This window comes from Branchiostoma lanceolatum, chromosome 3 (genome assembly GCF_035083965.1).
Source record: "Branchiostoma lanceolatum isolate klBraLanc5 chromosome 3, klBraLanc5.hap2, whole genome shotgun sequence".
NCBI classification, from domain to species: domain Eukaryota; kingdom Metazoa; phylum Chordata; class Leptocardii; order Amphioxiformes; family Branchiostomatidae; genus Branchiostoma; species Branchiostoma lanceolatum.
In genome coordinates, this window is record NC_089724.1 from 21,208,414 (window position 1) to 21,221,144 (window position 12,731).

The 12,731-nt window shown below is 39.6% G+C and overlaps 1 protein-coding gene across 2 annotated transcripts in view; it reads right to left on the reverse strand.

Annotated features, from left to right (window-relative positions):
* Nucleotides 1–12,731, reverse strand: part of LOC136430985 (complexin-2-like) — a 73,752-nt gene that overhangs the window by 44,762 nt on the left and 16,259 nt on the right. The window contains exon 1 of one of the 2 annotated variants that reach the window (XM_066422151.1): nt 5,837–6,014. The exons of the other annotated variant lie outside the window; for it this stretch is intronic. The gene's annotated coding sequence lies outside the window, so the exon portion shown is untranslated. Of the gene's footprint in view, nt 1–5,836; nt 6,015–12,731 lie in introns of those variants that run through there. 2 annotated transcript variants of the gene reach the window in all.

A 12,731-nucleotide genomic window follows, 5' to 3' on the forward strand; every position in this document is an offset into this window, starting at 1 on the left:
AGACAGCACTTCTTGAATTTTTCAAGGTCACTAACAAGACATTTTAGTCACGTCCCTGTGTGGTAGCAATCCTTTTTCAACAAAGAACAGCAAAAGGTTGGTCAACATGACTGCCAATGCAACGTCGTTTATAACAGAGGACTCAGCTATGCACTGCTTGAATTATTGCTCAGGCAAATCCTTTCCGGGGACATCCGAGACATGTTCTCTTTCTGAACTCACTTATCAACAGTTTTATTTGGGGCTGCAACAAAATGGTAGCGGTATCGATAGTGTGATTGACGTGGTCCCTCTTGCAATCGGCGCAGCACTGGCAGTTGCATCCTGTGACAGGGAGATAGGCAGCTAAAGTACCATCAATTTCCTAGAGAGAGATAGGCAGCTAAAGTGCCATTTATTCCCTTTTTAACTGCTCATGATTCTTCTCAGGGGTTTTATCGAAGCCCTGATGGAACATGATGCTGTGCTACAACATAGCTTTCTTTCCCATTTTTTTCTTGGAGTTAAGCCTCAAGCTTTTAAAAAAATGGTTTAATTGGCTACCACAGCATCAATTTGTCAAAAGTTTTCTCCAAGCAGAACTTTCTGCCTTGTACACAGCAAGCATACTATGCAAAATACTTATGTAACAAGTAAATGCCAAACACCTAAGCCATGACAGCAACGATTGACAGTTATAGCATGGAATGAAATACATTGTAGGTGATATCCATGCATTTGAAAAAAAAAGGTGAAGCAGGAGACTTATCTTCATTTCATTAATCTGAACCAAGAGTACTTTGTCCTTTTTTAAACTTATACAAACTTTCCTGCTGAAAAAACAAATCTTAAGGTCAAAGTGTACACATCCTCGTCTTGGAACCCATACAGATAAATCGACAGATGGGGCCTTCACACATGAATAATCAATTTAACACCATGGGGCTAGGCTGGTCCTTACAAACTTTGTTGATCCTCCGAAGCTATTGAACATACAACATGGATGCTTATAAGTATCTATGTTGGTTGACAAAATTTGAATGTAATCCTTGAATATGTCATCATGGTATAATATTGGGGTCAAATGTCAAGTAAATTTGCATTTGTATTGGATTCTCAATAAGTGGTATAGTATTGGGGTAAAATGTCAAGTAAATTTGCATTTGTATTGGATGCCCAATAAGACACGTGTATTAGTATTACCACTCCAATCAGTCCTGACAATGGAATAATTGGACTTGGGCTAATCTGATCAGCTATAGTGACACATCAAAGGTATGAACTTTTGATCCAACCCAAGAACTGGAACATAACAGATTTTTAGTGACTGTTGCACCTACTTCCCTCTTAAGAAGAAAAGACTTCACTTCAGACACATGACCTTCAATGGGTCATGTGATTCCATGAATGGGTCAAAGTTGCCTGGGAGTCTGTATACCACCATCTTAGTTTGAAGTTCGACCCATTACCAGGATCGCATGTCGCAAAGTCACATGTTCATTGTAATCGGACAGTCATCCTGACAAAGGCCAAAGATAAAATAAAGAATTTGGTATGGTGTAGTTTTGTCATTTTGGACCAAAAGTTCAAAAATAGGCAAAACTATGCTAATTAGTCCATTCTATCTTTTATATCAGGCTGTCAATTCACAATTTAGGCCCCACATGCTCTAGAGAGAACTTCCTGGGTTTATATCAGATATTAATCATCATTATCCAGTAAAACCTTCCGATTATGTACCCACCTTTATGTCATGCCTGGGCCTGATACGGGTGTTCCGGACCGTGTGATAACTATCCGGATCACATAGGGTTCGGGAGTGTTATCACACAGGCTTCCATAGAATATTTCGAATGCGCTGCCGTCGGAAATTCGAATACCGGATTCGGAGATTAGAATCAATGTTGTTGCAGTTTTGTGTTCGAGGACACAAAACTCCCCCGACTTCTGGCGCATTCCGCATTGAAATGTGTGTTTTCTCGGGTGGGTATGACCAAGGTATGACATAAATGAAATACAACACGTTGTATTCCGCATCACCCTTGGTCCCAGCCCTCCCGCGGGTCGGATCGCCCTCCGGCCTACGGCCGTCGGGCGATCCGACCCGCGGTCGGGCTGGTACCTCGGGTGATACGGAATACCCCGTGTTGTATTCTATATATATACATCTTTGTCGATCCTTTTAAACTGGACGGTCTGGTTAAGATGACCCAAGTAAGGAAACTACTAACAGTATTCTTATTATGATTGCAAAATTTTGAATTATCACTTTATTGCAGTATATGGCTTTTCCGAGTTCTGACCAGAAAATCGCAAACTTTTGTATAAAACAACAATAGAATAACTATAGATAGAGGTCCAGTGCCATGATAGCCTCCATCATCTTCAAGTCTCTCCTTGGTTTTCCCTCCCCTCTGCTGAGGCTGCTACCATGATAATTTTCTATATCTGCCTTGTGTTACCCCGCAGCCTTTGCTGTCACATCACAAGATGCAAGAAAGAACCAGCAATAATCACTTTCTTTTATCATGTCTGTGGAGATGAGCCACAAATATTTTTCTTTTCACGGTCCAATATGGCTGAACCTTACTAAATCAGTGTTCTCTAGCCTACAGCCTTAGCGAGGATCTGACAATCTAGCTGGCAAAAAATCTTTATGCTATACATGAGCTGTCCATAGAGCAGCACCACAGGGCCATTCCTGTCAGTGTCACAGGCCAACTACATAATATTCCATTCCAACTTGCTCTGACCTATAGGTTGCAGGGTTAAAATTGATCAAAAGTAAAAAGAGGACAGTACATGTAGGTATAGCATTTAAGGTTAACTACATTCTATAATGGTGTTGAGTGCTAATGGAGGTCTACACTTTCATAAAAAGCTATCAGAGGCTGAGCGCACAAAATATCCATCTTCAACCTCAGAGTTAGGAGACACAGTTTAAGTCATAGATTTAAGCAGAAGGTCATGACAGAAGCTCAAAAGATAGAAACCAGCACAAACTCATGATCCTTGCATGTTAAGGTTACAAATGTACATATTGAGAAAACTGTTTGGCTGCTTTTTTGGTTAGGTTTTTCCGAGTTTATCTATTTTCTAAGAACTCAGCTTGCCCTTATATCGTCAAACCATCTTCCATGAGCTATGATATAGCTGAACATTTGCCATCTACATGCGCGCACTTGTGCACTGGAAATGGAAATACCCCATGACATGTGTGACAAGATCAGATTCTCATGGAAGATATTATCTACATCCTGTGTCATGAGGTATGAGATATCATCTCCAATTATTGAGGGTATCTGAAGTCACAATGCCACCTGCATGTGAAGTAAAGAGCAGGCAGCTCCATCAAGTCAAGGAACAGTCTGGCATGAAAGGAACTTTCTTGTCATCCTCCAGGGCCATTTTCAGAAGTCTTAATGTCTGTCCGCCCAAGTAATCAGATAGGTGGCTGCAGTTGAAAGCATCATATATATCTAGCAAATCTTCTTATTACCAACTCCTGGTGGCTATGGCTAAAGTAAATCCAAGATAAAACGGCCATCAGCTCTTCCAAGGGGAGAGAGTTGGCTAGAAATCGGTATGCTTTTTCACTCTCTCTCTCTCTTTAGTGGGTCCCCATCTGAAATGGGAAGACTGCCAAGTGAGGGAAGTGAGAAGTGGGCAGACTCAAAGTTGCTTTCACTTCAAAGGATTCATGTTGTATTCATGATGATGCTTGTGATTCATACTGATTCAGATTTGGATAGTTAGGCGGCCCCGTGTATGCAGCAGGAATAATACCACGGACAATTGCATCCTTTTGGAACAGCCTTATTGTTGGGGGCTGTCAGTGACTGATGGCTGGTATTGAAAACTTTTTCTACCTAAAGTTTGGCATCACAACACATATTGAAGAGTACTGGATTTATGTGGTGTATTCATATAAGTCCAGATAAAAGACATGTACATATAAAGCTTGTGGTGACAGTCCTGGCATTTATGACAGTCATATACTGCTTGAAAACATTTCAACTCTTTCTGAAGAAATGTTTGTAAGTAGGTTGAAAGTAATAAACTTGACTTTCACTACAAACTTAAAGGTGAAGACAAGAAATGTAATAATAGATCTGGCACATAGTATATGTTCTATGTGGTCCTTTTACCAATTTGTGTCGTGCACTCAAAAACATAATTTGATATTCAGCATGAAACATTACCCCATCTAGGACAATTGGACTGATGAGTTTTGAGGTATCTATAATTTGCTTGACAAACACACCCACGCTCTGCCAACATAATCTTTAGGTGTGCTGAAAATGTTGATGTTATTTGACTAGCAGATTTCTTTCGGTATCTAAGAAAGAAAGCTTGTAAATGACTGAATAGACTACAACAAAGGCAAATTCATATTGCATCACGTCTATCATAAATCTAATGCATATGAAAATGAAGTCTCTGTCATATTATTCAACTAAATCTCATTTCGTATTCAAATAATATAATTACAATTGTTTGGTATTCTATCACCAGCTCAAAGGCTTGCTACAAACAGCGATATATTCTAAAAAGACATTTCTAGAATATTATCTCATGAAAGAACATTTGTTACAGTGACAATGTCAACTTACGCTACGTGGAATTTTTGTGAGACAGGCAGCTTGAATAATAGATATCATACATTTGTGCATCTGTCTTGGTTACCTAGAAAACAGGACTTTTGAAGGTTAGAAAATTTTGCAGGTACGCCCAGTATGAGGTAAGCATGTTCTGGATCAATTGGGAGCAGTAGAAAAATCTGGCCTGCTATCACAGCATGCTGTAATCTATGTCCTGTGTCACTTCACCCCACTAGAAATCAATATGTAATAAGTCTTCCATGCCAGACATCAAACTTATTTCACCCTTTTGCAATCCTGTTAGCTGTTGGGTAGCTTAAAATTGCACTTCACAGTATACAGTCGCAGATTTCAATTGTTCCATTTTTGGGCTTGGTAGGGATTTTCTAAGAACAAATTCTTTTAATCAGAAACTGTTACCAAAAACCAGCCATCATGACAATGGAAATCGGTTGCAAGGGATGGTACCTGAATAGTAATTCAATAGGGGAGTTAGCTTGAAGGGTCTGCAGGGGCCCACAAGCTGAGGGGCTTTTGATCAATGCCAGCCGGTCAATACCTAAGTTTTGCAGCCACTGAGCACAGAAGGCTAATCAACGCTGGTTCTTTCTCCCACAGAAGGTGTCAATCAATTTTTTTGTGGGTGTGGCCTGTAGGAGCAATAATGTTGGTGAAGATGGTATCTGCAAGATCCATTGCACAGATGGACATTACAGCATTTCTCTGCGAACATAAAGCATCATTACAATTCTGTTACACTTTGATGTGTTGAAAACACCCATTCAGGCAGAACGTAACCCATCTGAGTCAGACAGCCCAGAGATGGCTCATAGACAGCTTGACTTGAAAACATAAGGGTCACTTCCTATCTGAAAGTGCTCCGATGCAGTCTTTAAGTTTTCTGGCACTTAAAACGAGACACTACATCAAAATGCATTGGGTATTGATTGCCCAGTCTGCATCCTTGCTGCTATCTTTACAGCCATGACTTCAGTATGAATACAGCAATAAACAACTGCCTTGGTTTTGAATTCATACTGCAGCAGGGAATACCTCAGACTTTGGGTGGGCAGTATCATCGTAATGTTTGAATGATTAAAGGACTTTTATCCAAAGGTGGCATCAGCTGCAATCCTGAGAGCACCAGAAACACAATGATTGCTCCAGCAGTGACCAGATAAAATGGTAAAATCTGGCCTACCAAGTTTTGCTCGCCGGAGGCTACCAGCATTATCAAACGTGGGCCATCTTCTTACCTTCCTTGGTGACAAAAGGAAGATTCTTGTTCTCAGTAGCTTCCTCTTGTCTCAAGTCACCACCACCCACTAGATAAAGTTATCGAACAAGGAGCGGAACATCTTCAAGGGTCCTTCTGGCTGATCACAGCACGTCAACACCAGTACTGCCTCAGCCCCACCACCAATTCCACTGAGCTGGTCCTACCTGGCCGCCAGATCAATAAAGAACAATCGATACTTCCTATAGTTCTTTCACAAAGCAATTAAAACCTCTGGGACCGGGCATAATGTTGTTCGATGCTACATCTTCAGTCAGTCTGACAGTTGCTACATCATTACATGATTTATGTGGGTGTTGTTGGCACTGAAATTCCACCAGATAAAAGCCTGTTTTCTCAAGGGACCTTTATTTTGTCTGCATTGTACACTACTGGTATTGTACTTCTTTGCTTTAGAAATAGGAAAGACATTTTGTTCAAATGCCAACAGAATGACTGAACAAATCTTTTGTGGAAGGTGTCTCATTGGACATATTGTGGAAAAAACAGAGATGACATAGCATGCTGAATAACAATATTACAGCCTGGCGTTGCTAACCCGTCACAATTATGGCACAGACAAAGCCTGCTGGTGCTCCCTACATTATTGATACAGACTTCATTAGTAATTCAAGCTATGGATTTGATACCAGGGACACACAAGACACTAAAATGGATTCCTTGTTTCCAGGGAAAAAAGTCGGGAGAGTCTGAACACCTATTTTGCAGTCATGCCAGATGTAGAATCCACACAAATGTTGGATAAGTACCAGCTAGAACTTTACAACATAATTTCTACAAGCATTTCAATTATCTTTGTTACACATAAAAAAATCCAGACATTTATCATACACTGATTTGTGCAATAAGCGGCAGAATTATTTCAAAAACCGAGATATCAAATTGGCATGTACCACGCATAGCAAACTAGAATAGTTTTAGCATCCTTATCAAATTCATACAGATGAAATACTCAACGATACAAAAGATACAAGGATATCTCTCATCTACAGAAAATTTCTATTTGTGGCATCAAAGTAAAGACAACATCATAAGGACCCCTTGACGCTTTCATTACTCTCAACTTCTGTTACCTCGGTTCACTTAAAAGGTCCTTACATATAAGTAATCTAATCCAATTTTACTACCCCAAAATAGATCTGTGGCCATATTACAAAGCACTGGGACTAGTGCGACACACAGAAATGTTGTGTTACTGAATGAACAAGTGTTTTTATCTTACATCTAAATCGTAAAAACTGCTTAAGCTGCCATTGTAAATATTTAACCTCACCTCAAGTAGTCAGAATAGAATATGAGCCAAAAGGATTTATTTTTGAAGTGGTAACCCGTGGAGTCCCTTTCTGGGTGGAGAGTGCCGGTAGATTTAAACAGTTTGAGACACAAACAACTTTATGTCTGTTTCAACTTAATCCTGTTCACTCCATTTCCCTGCCGGAAACACACTTGGTGTCCTGTTATCAAACAACGGATACATCATAACATTCACCAAGGTATTCATCAAACCAAGATCTTGTCAGCGGTGTGTGGCTGATGGCTTCCACTGGGGAAGTCAGCTCAGCTAGTCATACATCAACAATACGCCAGGGACATATTCATGGAAAAAAACAGCACAGTAGAAATAATTCTCGACAAAATATAAGATTTCTAGTTTCAATTGATACTTTTTGTTCAAGCACATTGAAATAAAAAAGATTCTGCAACAGCAGTAACTGATCATTCATAACACAATGCAAGTAATGCTGTTCCAGTCCCCGGCCCCTTGGATGCAGAAAAGACTCAACATTAGTCACTGCTATTCAAATTCGAACCCCTGCAATTGCAGGCTGTGTTTTTCTTCACAGGTCCCAATTGCCTCTTCCATCTCAGTAGATGCTGCCTAAATAGGATGTATCATGTGCCCCATCAACTAGGAGTAGATTAGTATTGATTAAACTGACTGGATGTGACCTGCATACGGCTGCAAGAGATAGAATCAGTGTTTCATAAACACATATGAAAGGATCCAACACGGTTTTGTTTCTTTGCATGGCATTGCAGTAAGAAGGTTTGCATGAACATTATTAAGAGGAGAATAGTAAGTGAAACCCTTGATTTTTTATGTTAGTCTTCTGTTGGGGCTTACTGGTAATGAAAACATGTTCTAAAATATTCATGCTATTCACCATACAGGAACATTTGCTCAAGCGCCAACAACTCTGTAATTGTAATAAGAGTTCACTTATTACCCTCGGAGCCTTCTTGGCTCCAGGTGGATGGGTAGTACACCAAACATGAAGCGACACCACAGAGGGAGAATGATTTCCCTGACGTGCAGTAAGTTGTTACAGACACGCCTGGAGCACTAACAGCACCATTGCTAGCACCACGGTCAAGTACAACAATCATCTCCGCCAGACCGTGGCAATTCAGTCGTTTGTATCTTTTAAGACACAAACGGCTGTTAAAACTCTTCCAACACAGTTCACAGTGAAATTGAATTTAAATGTATCAGTGGATCAGAAAGTATTGTTTGAAGTTACCAAAGAGTGTTCAATGCACAGTGTCAAGCACAAGGGGCAGGGTTTGGGGATAAACCAAGGAAAACAACCAACAAAAGCACCAATACAATCTAAAAACAATGACATACAAGTTATATTAACAGCCTTATAATATTTTTGTATTTCTGTTTGACAGTCAAAATACTGTTGAGAATAAACTTTAGGATGTCTACTTGAGAAGAATTCAAGATTCTGCACAAACTTTCTAAACACCATTTAGGAAAATATTGTCCTATCAGTACCCTTGGCAGTGCTCTCTTTGCAAATAAAACCAGGTGCTGTTTATAGATAAAATGAAAAAATGGTTTTCTGGTTATCTTTACTTTGGAAACGTGTGGTAAACAGAAGGGGTCAATATTGTCCTGACAGCTGCATGAGAAGTAATCACATGTCCTTCAGCACCAAGGACAAAGCAAGGACAGTTCTAAAGCACCATGGACATGATAAAGACAGTCCATTTAGAGTTTTAGTACCATGAACATGGCTGTGACAGTCCTTACAGTTTTAACATTCGTGCCAGGACCATCTAACAACAATTTCAGCACCAAGGATAGGGCAGTAGTTCTGGGGTGTTTTGATTTTGTTGCATTGCCGATGAAAAAACCTATTTCAAGTCCTGAAAAAGAATGATTGCCGTTGCTAAAGTGATGAAAGAAGGCTCTTCAAAGCAACATCCTGTTGTTCAGCTCCATGGACATTAAGAGAACTAGTGTGGCTAAGATAAGACTATTTCCACTTCACTTATTACAAAAAGCATGGTTTAACTGCAAGACAATATACTGTGCTAACAAGCAAGTCATGCTTCATGGCAGCCATTACCATATCCTCAAAAACTTTGCAATTCATTGATTACAACTCTATTGTATTCTGCTGTTCCGCACAACATCCACACTGAAAGGGTGACCTACGCACTACTTCACAAGAAATGCTATATGACCAGCAGCAGTATCCACCTATGTGTGCTGGTTTCTGCTTTAATACATCACCTTGTACCCTGCCTCGACCTTTCAGGACATTCTTAATGCTTCAAGTTATCTAAAATTTGATGTTTCACAATTCAACATAGATTTACAACTGATCCAATATGTCTGCCTTAATCATGTCTGCACAGTTCATCCTTCTTTCTCTTCCAATTAAACTATTTCCACCTGGGTCTCCTTAACTCATCCCATCGTCTAATGCACAGCTTGCATGAAGTTCATTTCATGTAACCCCTCTCCTGACAGCTGTAATCAAAAAAAGTATGCTGGTATTGAAAAAGTCAAACTTTGATATTTTGAGTTCCATCATTCATGCTGTTTAATCTTCACAAGTATGACATAACCTTGCCAAAGGTTACTACCCTGCCCCTGAGGGAAATATGACACCACACTAACAACTGACATTTTCCCATTTTTCCACATCTCATCTTATTCTTGGAGAGGTACATCATCATGTGGCCTTGAAATCGTCCCAAATCGATTGTAGCCATCAATAATGTACTGCAAGCCATGCCTACCGTTGCTGTGGGTTTCCTTTAAATTTACTTCTCTTGCATCTTTTATGACAACAGAAGAAACTGAATTGGAAAAAAAATTGGAAGTAAGACTCTGCTGTCAAGCTCTAGCTTGGGAAATGGGACCCCCTTGGATGGTTTAACTGACATGGAAAGTAGAAAAATTTCCCTCCAAGACGTGCAGGGCCCCCAGGCTACACCCGTGATTAATAGAAATTACTGCGTCAAGTCAGGCAGGAACACTGCCTTCATCAATTTTGCAGTACAGCTTGCACAGCTGTAAATAAATAGCCAAAGGGAAGGGGGAGAAGGGCAAGTGGGGGTCTGAGAACATGTAATCATTCAAACACAGGTCCTTAAAAAGGCACAATATCAGCATGTCACAACAAGGGGGATGATTATCTTAGATTAAGTCTCATTACAGCAAATATACGGCATTCTGCACACACACATATACACACACATATTATGCATACAAAAGACAACAGTAACGTCCAGTGAATTCATCGTTTTTGTAACTAGGAAGTAAAGTAACCTGACAAGCCCTGACTTTGTGGGTATTCATTTACCTCTAGGATATGGCAGCACAAAATGTAACAGAAGCAATACTTATCAATGTACTTAAATTTGCTCATTGTAGCACTTTTACATATTGATTGTGATTCTTGTTACTTGGAGGTACCACATGAATGCCCTCTTGCAGACGACTGTGATACTGCAGATCAATATGCACCATTGAAATTCTTGTACATGTGTATGAAATTATGTAAAAACTCCAAAGTTGACAGTAATGCAACACACAAGGATAAATTCATCATTATCTTAATCATCAACAATTATTCTATAAACTGTTACAAAAATTACTTGGAAATAAGTGACATACATGTAATTGACATCAATATTCTTACATTTTTACATATACATGCATCATTTACTATGAATCACTTTCTATCACATGAATTACCTTCATTACCAAAATATTGTCAAGTTGAAGTGTGTGATCAACTTATGTTACATAGACAAATATTCCTCTTTACTTCTGTGCAACAGCCATATAGGATCAATTCCACTTTAGTTACTTTCATGTAAATGATTTATAAGTGCTTCAAAACCCATAATTTACAAGACTTGCACTTGAATTTTGAGCACTGGAATGTAATTCTATATACAATATCTGTAAGAAACAACCATGCAAGTGCATTCTCATGAAGTTTGCCTGTAATATAAGTAACACAAATATCTTATTTATAAATTCTGCCATTATTATACTGCTCAGGCCGGCCGTGCCCTGCCTTTCAGCTAACCTTGGTTACACTCAAAACTACAAGAACACAATGAAGTTCACACAGAAACAAGAACTTAACATAGTAAAGTGACAACAACGACAATCGAGCTCCCTCCCTGCCATGGGCCCCTCAGTGTGACCCCATCCCATGTCCAGATCCAATTATCCACACTATGTGTGCTACATTTTTCAGCGGCTCAGCATGTATTGCTTGATGCAATACTTCAATGCTATATCTTCATAGGGGTATGTAATAGCTCCCAAGACCAAATCGATCAAAGGAATCGTTAAAACGACCACATTCTTTCAGAATCTCAACATGTCAAATTGCAAGTAACAAGCAGCTCTTTGTGATCAATAAGACTCCTTCAAACATGTAGCATTACAAATGTATGAATTGGAAGAATGAAGGATGAGCAGAGCATATTCATTCTTCCTGTTCACTGAATTACAAAATTGGTTTCCTACTTTCAAATACATATCATTTCATTATGTGTATCATAAAGTCTTGGCAAGAATTTCAGATTTCTAAAACATTTTGTATTATCTACATTTTCATCATATAGATATATGATACACAAATCTTAGACTGCAAGCAGTTTGACCCATTTTTCTCAGCACTGCGCAATTCCTCCATTTTCTAATAGCTCAACATGGCATTGATTGATCACAGAAACGTGAAATTTCGGAAGACAGATCAGTATCTTGGATCACTACTTCTCCAGGCGTGCTTGAGGCGGGGGTCCTAGTGGGGATTGGAGTATGCAGTATGCATGGGATCTAGGGGCTAACGTCTTGGTGCACGGTACCAGATGCACACCTGAAACCTTCAGCAGGCTTTGACCAAGATTGTGCAAATCTGTGAGTAAAGCTCGTGAGGTGGACTTTCAATTGAAATCTGGCATTACCCACTTACTGTGACCTTTCCACAGAAATCCTACAACAAAACAATTTTTTATGGCTACTCTCCAACTCAGACATAGATGGGATATAACTATACGGGGGACCGTGATAAAGGGCAGTGTCGTCCGTCACAAAGTCATCGCCTAGCAACCAAGCTAATGTTCAACGACTTACCCCCAGGACTGATGCTATCCTGTTATTGCTGTAACCAGGATATATCTGTCATGGAGGCTATGGTGGAACTGCTCGCTTGAACACATCCAGGTAGCTTTACAGCTCAATGGCAAGAACAACATGGGCAACATACAATTGGAGTGTTTTGTATAATATCATGCTATGCAAGGCAATTAAAACTAATCAGTTTAGTGCAGTGCCAAACAGCTATTTTTGAACAGACATGTCCAGATCCAGGGCTTTTGAATACGTCATCCTGGACTGGACTTGGTGAGGTTTTACTGCTTATTACATGGCTTTGGCAAAAAATGTGACACATCCTACATGTAGATTTTCTTGAACTACATAAGACGATATCATTGATATCAGTATTTGATTTTCAATGATATGCTGTTCTCTAGCTGGTGCATCTACTGATTTTACAGTGATAGTGTTACATATAACGTCTACTCTCATA